We start from the raw sequence: 10554 nt of genomic DNA, 5'->3' as shown, positions 1-10554 counted from the left end.
GCGCTGGCGTCCATCATCTCATCAAGCTCAACTAAGATACTGATTTATTCTCATGTATAATCCTCTATATATACATTCTGGCTTGTTGACATGGGTAGTTTAGGTATTAAGACTCATAATACCTATGCTCTGTTTATAACTTATATTTATATATTGTCTAAACTTTCAATAGTATTCGCCTGTTCAGGGAATAGTGATCTGACAATACTGTCTACAACATTCGGTCTCGTTGGGAGCTGCCTCGTGCCTTTACATAGTTTCTTAAGTGCTATTTTGTAAGCCCTACCCCATGGGTCTGCATCCACCTCATCACAGAGTTCTCTCCAGCACCATCGTTTGCTTTCTTTAATGGCTAGTCGGAGGTTCCTTCTAGCTATCTTGAACTCTCCTTGCAGCACAGAAAACTCTGGTAGACGTCTCGCTCCCTGGTAACATCTTCTTGCTTGGTTGCAGCACCTGCGAAGATCGTCAATAGTATACGTCCACCAGTACACCGAGGAATGATTTTTTCCAGACTTTGAACGGGTTATAGCTGCATCACAAGCCCCAGATATAAAAGAGGTCAGTATACGCGGGTGTGTGTAACTTATGAGATGTCGGAAGACAAATTAAAAAAAAAATATATGAAAAAGGAGCAAGGAAATGAAACGAACGTATTCGAGATAACAACTGGTTTATTCTTGGTTTTAATTCTCCTTATACACATTATTTGTGTTTATTTACATGAGGAGTATGGATTTAAGCTATTAGTACGCTTAGCCCTACTATAAACAGGTCTCTCCCGAAAAAATAACAATAACAGCACTGAGGATACTGTTGTTGATGATAACAATTTCCTTGTCCTTCAAGATTTATTGACGGAGCTAGAACCGACTCTTCAATCCGCCCCATAGAAATCCGCATCCATACCACCGATTGTTGTCGCCCCTGAATGTACAGTATCGTACAGTGCGAAATATTATATTAAAATTTCCATTTTATCTCTGTTCGTCTCTGATGTAAAATCCCATATGTCGCTGATTACTTCAACTAATCCTACTAATCCAGGCAGCAAACGAGGAACTTTTTGCTGGAAAGTGAAAATGTGCATCATTACAAAGTAGTATCTTGGTTCATGTGATGTAATTCTGGAAGAAATAACCTTCAATAAAAGGTTACCTAAGAATTTGCTAACCAGAGATAGGGGATTCTGAATTACTCCACTTTATTTGTCAGGATCTGCAATCGTGTCACAGATTGTACGGTGACGGACTTCATAAAATCAGATCACCGACCGGTCATATATCAGATCAATGAGAAAAGTCCTGAACCGGGGGCGGAGAAATTTAATTACCGCGAAGCTGACTGGGGCAGGTACAAAGAAGAGATGTACCATCGGCTGAAGGAAATCCCGGCCCTAACACTATTGAAGAAGTAGATGTAGATCCCCACCTGCCTCCCTCCCTACAGAAACTCCCACACCACCTCATGAGGAATAGGCGGTCTCTTATAAGGAGTAGACGGACCTAGAAAAATCGACACTACCGCTCCAGAGATCCGAATATTAAGAAGGCCCTTAACTGGAACACCACAGATCAGAAACCTGATGCGCCAATGGAAAACAGCGACTTGGCATGATCGCCTCAGGGCCACCCATGGCGACTATCGGAAGTTTTGGAAACTAACGGAGATGGCAACAAAGAAGACGCCCGATGTTAGATTCCACAATGGCTACTGCCTTTTAACTCATGCCGATCAGGCTTTGTTAATAGCAGAAAACTAACGCCACAAGTGCGGACAAGAGACTCACTCCCAGTACCCTCCATGCCTCAGGAAGCAAACTACTACGAATAACTACTAAAACGAATAATGTTTGCCAGGGTCATAGCTACATTACAAGCTCTTGAAATAAAAAATGGATTAAGCGTGTGCGTGTGTATGTGCGTGTAAAGCGAAATATCCGTCCTAGACAAATAGGGAAGGAAACATAACCATCTTATATTAGAGTTGTCGCAGGTGTAATCTAGAATTTTAATAATTATAGGAAAATCACAATATTCTCATATTGTCATCTTAATGTCGTACAACACTATTCATAAATATACTTTTTTAAACAATGTTCCTAAAGAATTAGTAATATTAAGTATTATTTAATGTTAAATGTATATACATATATTCTGATTTCAAGGAATTTTATATTGTGATGAAGTGGACTTTATTTTATGAAGAAATAGTCTGATCTATAAATGAACCTTATTTTATGAAGAAATAGTAATAAATTTAATAAAAATTATAACTCACAGGAGGTCATATGTGGCCTTTTTTCTTGAAGTTTCAATATCTACCTTGGTCTTGAACACAAGCAAATTTCGAAAGCGATCTAAATAACATTTTGAATAAAATTAACTAAATGAACACTAACACATTCATAACATTTTTTGTGTTTATAAAATAAAATAAAGTGACACAGAAGGAATGTACCAGGGCAAGGATAATCCAAAGAGAGCAGCTGTATTGCTGAGCTGTGAATGATGCCAACTTGATCAGACAATTACTGCTCAAGCTCACCCTAGGGGGTATTTGTTTAGAATTGTTTGAGCTCATTAGTAGAAAATACTATACTAAATATACATTATTTCTTTTAAATTATTTTACAACTCTTCATAATTGACATTAATGTTGTCTGAATCTTTTTTTATAATTTAGTTTATTTTCTGATATTTTTACTGCCTCTTATGATTTTCTTCTGATCTTTGTTAGGTTTTTTTTTTTCATTGAATTTATTTATATCCTTTATCCACTTCTTTATAACATCTGAACAACGTTTTGGGCTCCTCTGACCATTATTAAGTCCTCTTTGTAAGAATAATTTGGCAAAATCAATTATGTATTTCAAATCATCCGATTTGTATTACTGTGTATAATATTTCACTATGCCTCATCATATGACATGTTTTCCTTTCGATATCGTTCATATTTTAAACATAAATAATTAATTGTTTGGTTACAACTAAATTCCAAAGGGTTTAATTTGTTAAACTGTATTATATTTCTTTTCTTCTGAATTTATTTTTATTCTTTACATAAAATGTTTACAACTTCACAATGAAGTTAGTCTCCTTTTTCTGCATAATTTTTTTCTAGTGCAGTCTTTTTTTGTAGTAAATTGGATTATTTTTATTTTTATAGTCGTTTATAAGTTGATATTTCCTGTAATTTATATATTGGAGTTTTCGCCATAATATATTCCAGAGCAATTGAAACAACAAATTTTGTATGCAACAACTGCATTTGCATTTTTGTCTATTTTATCCTTCTCTGTTTTATGTAGCGTGGCAGTTTTATTCTGAGATCTATAACCAAATTTGCATCCCAGGACATACTTTTTGAAAAGCTTCCTTTAAGCTTTAGGACAATTTATTTATGAATATGTATTTTTTATAATTGACAATATCCAAGTTGTATTTACAATATTTATATTTTCTACTCCTTTAATTAAACTATTATTCATAGGTCTCTATAAGTTCTTGATTCAGGTCTTGAACCATCAAATCTAGAGGAATCTACTTCTGTTACAAACAAAGCAGGCTATCCTAATTTGGAGACTCAATGAAAAAAATATTAATATGTATCTATATATTTAACATAATTGTAATATTATATCTGTGGCAGTCATTTAAAACTAGCTAAGTCGAATTGCCTAAATTTGAGTTAACTGAAAATAAGCCATCCTCGGGATGTCTTTTAAGTAGTTTAAGTCTAGTCGCTTTCCATTGAAATTTTCTACTCAATGGAAAGAAGCTTGACTTAACCAATTTAACACAACTTAAAAGATGTACTGGGGAGGATTTACACTCAGCTACCTCAAGTTTAAGCTATTCAACTTACCTAGTTTTTCAAGACTGCCACAGATATAACTAACCTGTTTATATTTGAGGAAAACAGGAATTAATGGATATTCAGTCTCTGGACACTCACACAGAGCATGATAATTTCCTTTTTATAATAAATTTCAATCCTATACCACAAAGGCTCAGTATATATCAATAAATCTTAATGTGACTAACATAGTTCAATTTTGATTCATTTCCCTTTTATTTAGGAAATAGTTTTCAAAATTAAAAATTTATGTAAGTATCTGGGCTAAAGTAGATGCCAAAATAGAGTATTTAATGTAATAAACTTTGCTGTACATAAAATATATTTTTAACTAATGATAATTTAGAAATGTGTTTAATTATATTTATTGTTGGATTGTTAAAATTGTTCAAAAATAAACTCTGCAGAAAGAGAACTCATTAAAGAACTTATCTTGTAGGAGTATATGTATACTTCTTCAAATTACTTCTAAGAAGCCAATGAATAATACTTGAAAACTTAGAGCAATTGAAATATCACACAACTAAAGTAATAAGAATTGTATAATTGAGGGGAAACTTCCACTTCCAAATAAAACAATATTTATAACCTTCAGACATTCCTCATGCATGACCAAGACTATTTTTGGTCAAATTTACAAAACTAGTACCAATACAAATATAGTATGTTATCTATTTACACATTAGAATATGAATCTGATACTGCCCTCACCTTGAAAATGATTGATAACAGAAAATTAAACAATGTTATCTAAAAATACAAAAAAATAGCAATGGTATTAAATCAGCACTTTCAGTTGGGCAAATGACATTTTCGAAGAAGGAAATATCATCATTGTGATACCATCATTGATCTTGAGTAGGTTTGTACTGTACTGTAATTTTTAATTATGTGAATTTAAAAAAAAAATTATACTTCACTCTACTATTAATTAAAGGTCAATTAGCCATTAATTTTTTTTCTTAAGTTCAAAATCTTGCGGTTGCGGTGAAATTGAATTATTTTCAGATTTTAGCTTATAATTATACACATACCCAAGAAAACGAAATAACTTCCTCCAAACCTTTTCCTAGCAGCCAGTGAATGAAACAAAAAAGGAAATTTTTTCTTTCTTACAACTGAAGGTTGGTTAGTTTTTGTATTGTATTCATGCAGGAAATTAAAACAATTTAATCACAAATCGTTACTTGCAATTGGCATTTTAGACATCAAGGAACAAATCATAGTCTAATTCTTCAAACCAGACTAAATTTGAATTTTACTATAACTTCTCACAAACAAAATTATATTAATTTTTTCTGTGATGATGAAGAATGATGCATAATTTCAACTCATTATCAAATTTTATGGATTTTTTCACTAGTGTTTAACTCAACTATAAAATAAACCATGAAATATTTCCAATAAATCAATTTAGTTTTAACTAGGGTTGTTTTTTAATATATGTTGCTGTATACTTTAGTAAACTGAAATGATTTATTTACAAGGAACTATGACTGGTTTATTTTTATTTCTATCAAGATAATAACATTATTAATTTTTCTATTACATTATTTTCTTATTTAAATCAATCATAAATGGGAGAGAAACATTATAGAAGAGAGTTTTTAGTGACCATTTTTTTTTTCTTCTAAGCCTATATATGTCATGATGAAAACAGGTTGAAGGTAGCGTCTTTTTCTGCATTCTTGTAATGCATTTTAAGAGAGGGTTGAGGAAATTTGATCTAATAAATAATTTAGTTACTTGTACTCAGTCAAGTCTGAGTCCGTGTTTGTCTGCCACCTTTGTGGCCAATCTGTCGGTCTCAGTGTCCTAAATAATGGGTTTGTACAGTACTGGAGTGTGTCAAAACATTTGATATGTCTCCAATACATAAATTCTGTCACAGTCGCCAGGTAGTATGTCATATGTATATGGTCCCCCTCTGCTCTTTGAAGTGAAATATGTCTCAGTATACCGCTCTGAAACTGTTGGAGCCTCTTGGCTGTTGAAGGGGCTATATTGGTCAGCATAGGTGCTCCATAGAGCAGGACTGGCCTCAGCAAACTTTTGTAGACTATTAATTTGAGGCAGAGAGAAAGATTAGGAGAAGTTAGCAGGTGTTAAGCCTGTAAGACTTGGTTGTGTCCTGCTTGATCTTCTTATTACAGTGGCGAACTAGAATCAGATGTATGTCAAGTGGCCAGTGTGTAGTATTTTATTTTACATATAAGGTGCAAAACAAATTAAAATGCTGGGATAAAGGCATGAAATTTTTTTTCTTGCTTACACTTTATTAAAAAAAAATACACTCCGAACTACACAATACATGTAAATTATAATGAAAGGAATATGGTCCGGGTGCGGTCAAGAAAAACTCAAATAGTAGAAATATACTAATTTAATGAGCCAACGTTTCGCCCCACGTTGCAGGGCTTCTTCAGGGCTATTTTGACGGCAGTCAAAACTAATTTTAAACTAACTTCAAAAATTCAAAACTAACTCATTTTAACTGTTTTATTAGTTAGGATTAAATAACACAAAACGTTCTTACTGTAGTGAGAACCGATAACATACACTAGGCTTTATGCAACCTGTATACAATAAAAAATTAATTTTTTTATCTCACTTTAACACTCTCTCTTAAAATTTGAACTTTTCGTCTTTTGACTTCATCTTCACTTTTCACAGTCAGAATTATAATATTCACCAGGTTTAACAGTTTTCGTTGGATCACTAAATCCCCTTTTCTTCTTCTTCTTCTTCTTCTTCTTCTTAGTACCAATATGTTTCTTACATTTTTCTTCTAGTATTTCTTCATCTTTGACAAAAAATTCTGGGTCACCATTTAAAGCTTTTAATTTGTGCGACCTTTCTCCAATCTCGCTAGGTTTCTCTTTCTGCTTCTAATTGATGTCTTCACGTTTCTTAGCCTTTCGCATCTTAATGATCTTAGTTGGGTTCTAACAGGGGTAAGGAGATACAGCAATACAAGGGCCCATTCAGGAAGATAATCATTAGGGAAAATAATATAGTTACTATAGAAAGTATCTGAGAACCTAAAAAGAGGAGAATTGTTCATATTGAACAGTTAAAACTCCCGGCTATGACAACATAGAGACTGGAGTGTTCTCATATCGCCTCTAAGATGAAGCAGAAGATGATAGGGAAGAATCGTCAAATAACGAGAGTTCAGCAGAAGAAAGACCAGGTGACATAGAGGAAAATGAGGAAATGATTAATGACAAGAAGTGACAAATTATTTGGAAGACGAAAACCAGCGGATTGACAAAGATTAAATATAGTGAGTACTGGAGAAGTAAAAAAACGACGATCTATTCACAGCCAGGCGTGAAGAATGACCAGATTCGAAGACCATTGAATAATTCTTCGAAGCTGGGAGAAAAGCATTACCTGTACATTGGGAGAAGATTAAGCGGCTATGGCGTGATAAACAGATAGGCATGGACATTCAACCACTACAAACTGATGGTGGAAACTCTTTTGGAAGTCGAACAACAACGCCACCCTAGCGTATCATCAGGGTAAGACAAATCACGGAATCCTGGAGACTATGCAGGTCTTAAAGAGAAGATACTTTTGGTGGGGGATGAGGAAGACACAGATGCACCACTCAAAGATTTCCAAATTAACACATTTACATGGAAGGGGTGACCATGATTGACCTCTTTGGTAAGGCGGCAATGGCGTACAAGGTGCAGGACAGGTTTTTTGAAGCAGTATTGGCAGTTCTCCATACTCACGTATTTTTTGGTTGAGACATGATCCCTTTGGATATATCAATATGCTTGTGTTCTGTTTTTTTACCTCCTTTGATATGTCTATATTTAATAAGTTTTGTTATTTTAGTTGAAATTATGCTTTTAAATTAGAAAATTTATTAAATATAGACATATCAAAAGGAGGTAAAAAAACAGAACACAGGCATATTCATTTATCCAAAGGGATAATGCCTAGTATAGTTTAACTTTGGTTTGTGTTAAAGGGACAAATGTGAATGCATCAGTGGTGAAAGACATTGTTTAAATAATTGTTATAATGTAAATTTTAAATTATGTTTTTATATGACAATATTTAAAAAAGAAGTAGATGTAATTGACAAATTGAAATAAAATAGATCACAAGGCTTTAATTTATATGCATATAAAACAAAAATTTTTGATAATGTTTAATTAATTGTTGTAATTGTAGGTATATTAGTACATGAATATGGTTCGAAGTAAGCCCAATTCATAGTACAACAAATATAGAATAGAAGTAATGTTCTAAATGGGAATTTTTTTTCACCTCAACATATTAAAAAATAAAAACAAACAACTTCCTAGGAGAGAAAATCCAGAATAATTCCAATATTTCCCTCAACTATATAGGATGCGAACTACACAAAACATTAAATAAGAATTGTAGAAGTTTTCGAAATTGCTTAACTGAACAATTTTCATTATGTGGTTAGTCATATCTTTAAATCATAATTTTTTTCAATTTATGGTAATTATTAAGTAAGGCTTTAATAATAAAAACAATATTTTTAAGGCGAAATTATATTTGATCAAGGTTTTTTTTGTTTTGTGGTAATTGATTTTTTTTTATATACATTTCAAATTTTTAATAAATTGTGATCATTGTTGAAATAGGATGATTTTTCTGTAATTTTATACTTGTATTCTGTAGCTGTGGATGGGTTATCATTCAAAAAATTATTTTTTTTTATTCATAAATAACTCCTAAATACAAATTTTACCTTCTGGAGCTTCATCAGTTTGTATATTATACGTTGCAGAGTGCTAAGATGCTTACTGATCATTTAAGTATGATTCATTGGTATTTCGTTTTATAGTTCAAGTAAAATAGTATAATGAAGCCAAGATATGTAGTCTGACCTACCTTTTCAAACTTGAACCTCCAGCAACACTTATCACTGACCCCTGAGTTCAGTTTTTAATACATATATATTTTTTTGAGGATTATAATTAAATAGAATTGTGCATGACTTTATAGGATTTTTATGAAGGTATATGCTTTGAATTTTTACTATTATACTGAGTTGAACTAGATTTAGATAAGTAGGTTAATAGTGGGAGATAAAAAAATGAATCATTTTATAAAAAATAGAAAAAAGAATTAAAATATAGAAAAAGAAAAGTATTACAGAACTAAAACAAAAAGAAAAAAAAATTATGTAATAGTATTTTAATATTTAATCTTTATGCCTATGTAATATTCGATTAATACACAATTGCCCAATGCAGTTGGGAGCCATAGCTTTTTTGAATAAAGTATTTCTCTCCTGCAGGCTTAGAAGAAGTTATTGTTAATGTATCTCTAATTATTCTCTGGAGGACCTCACATAAGATCCTGAAGTCCATCCTGAGTGTCTTTAGTCACAGCAATGTTATAAAAATATATCTCGATAGAAGGGAAAACTTGTTGATTAATTATATTCGATTTTTATTGGTATTTATAAAGGTGTTGATATTGAGAAAAAATAATCTTGGAGAGGATGTTGTACAAGAACTGGCCTAAGTCGATGGCTGAAATGACAGCAGTATCATATGATAATAAAGGGGATCCACCATTTTTCTAATTCTACCAAAAGGGTTCCACCATTTTCCCACTTCTACCAAAATGATTCCACAACCCCCTAAAAAAAAAAATTTGGAACCACGGCTCTAAAGTGATCGCTATCTAGCTTCATCTGTTTCTACCATCCTAACCCAAGGTGGCCAAAATATACTGGCAATAATCAGGCTGAATCTAATAGTAATAAGGTAGCCATGAATCTTGAGATTTCTTTTATAAAACAAACTCTTGTCATGAACACTTTTATTGTCTAATACACAGTATATATAATATTGCGATGAATCTTGAGGTACCCTTTATAAAACAAACTCTTGACATGAACACTTTTATTGTCTAATACACAGTATATATAATATTGCGATGAATCTTGAGGTACCCTTTATAAAACAAATTCTTGACATGAACACTTTTATTGTCTAATACACAGTATATATAATATTGCGATGAATCTTGAGATATCTTTTATAAAACAAACTCTTGACATGAAAACTTTTATTATCTAATACACAGTATATATATATTGTAATAATTTTAAAAATTAAATAAAAAGAATCTGAATTCAAATATAAAGGATACTTTGGGTTTTGTTATAACTAAATTAGAATAGATTTAAATTTAATTAATTGAGATTGTTGTAAATGCCTGTTCTGATTGTCTAGTAACAACACGCCCTGAGATTAAGAGTCTTTTATATTATTAAATTTGAATAAATTTTATTATCCATTTAGTAGTAAAGTTATTAACTTGAACCCAATTATTTTTGATATTTGAAAAAAGTTTTATAAAACGAGCAAGATTATTTTTATTTTATTTTTAATATTTTTTGAAATTATTACAACATATCGTTGTTCCATCCGAGAAAATTTATAACTGAACCCAAAATTGAGAACTGTGCAGCCCATCTCTACTACCGACTTGTGCAGTCCATCTCCACTACCAACTCGTGCGGCCCATTTCCACTACTGAATTGTGCGGTCCATCTCCACTACCGACTCGTGCGGCCCATTTCCACTACTGAATTGTGCGGTCCATCTCCACTACTGAATTGTGCAGTCTTTAATAAAGAAAAAAAAGTATATATTGATGTGGTGGGGAAGAAAAAAACAACTAGTC

At 32.2% G+C, this 10554-nt stretch overlaps 1 long non-coding RNA gene across 1 annotated transcript in view; it reads right to left on the bottom strand.

Annotated features, from left to right (window-relative positions):
* Positions 1-2361, bottom strand: part of LOC112211354 (uncharacterized) — a 23119-nt gene extending 20758 nt beyond the window's left edge. Inside the window, exon 1 of the long non-coding RNA XR_002945568.2 lies at positions 2281-2361. This is a non-coding gene — a long non-coding RNA (uncharacterized lncRNA). The remainder of the gene's footprint in view (positions 1-2280) is intronic.
* Positions 2362-10554: the final 8193 nt, after the last annotated feature.

Source organism: Halyomorpha halys, unplaced genomic scaffold (genome assembly GCF_000696795.3).
Source record: "Halyomorpha halys isolate HHAL.00 unplaced genomic scaffold, Hhal_1.1 Scaffold210.1, whole genome shotgun sequence".
In the NCBI taxonomy this organism is placed as follows: domain Eukaryota; kingdom Metazoa; phylum Arthropoda; class Insecta; order Hemiptera; family Pentatomidae; genus Halyomorpha; species Halyomorpha halys.
Note: the sequence above shows the minus strand (reverse complement) of the source record. Positions and strands in the feature narration are given on the sequence as shown.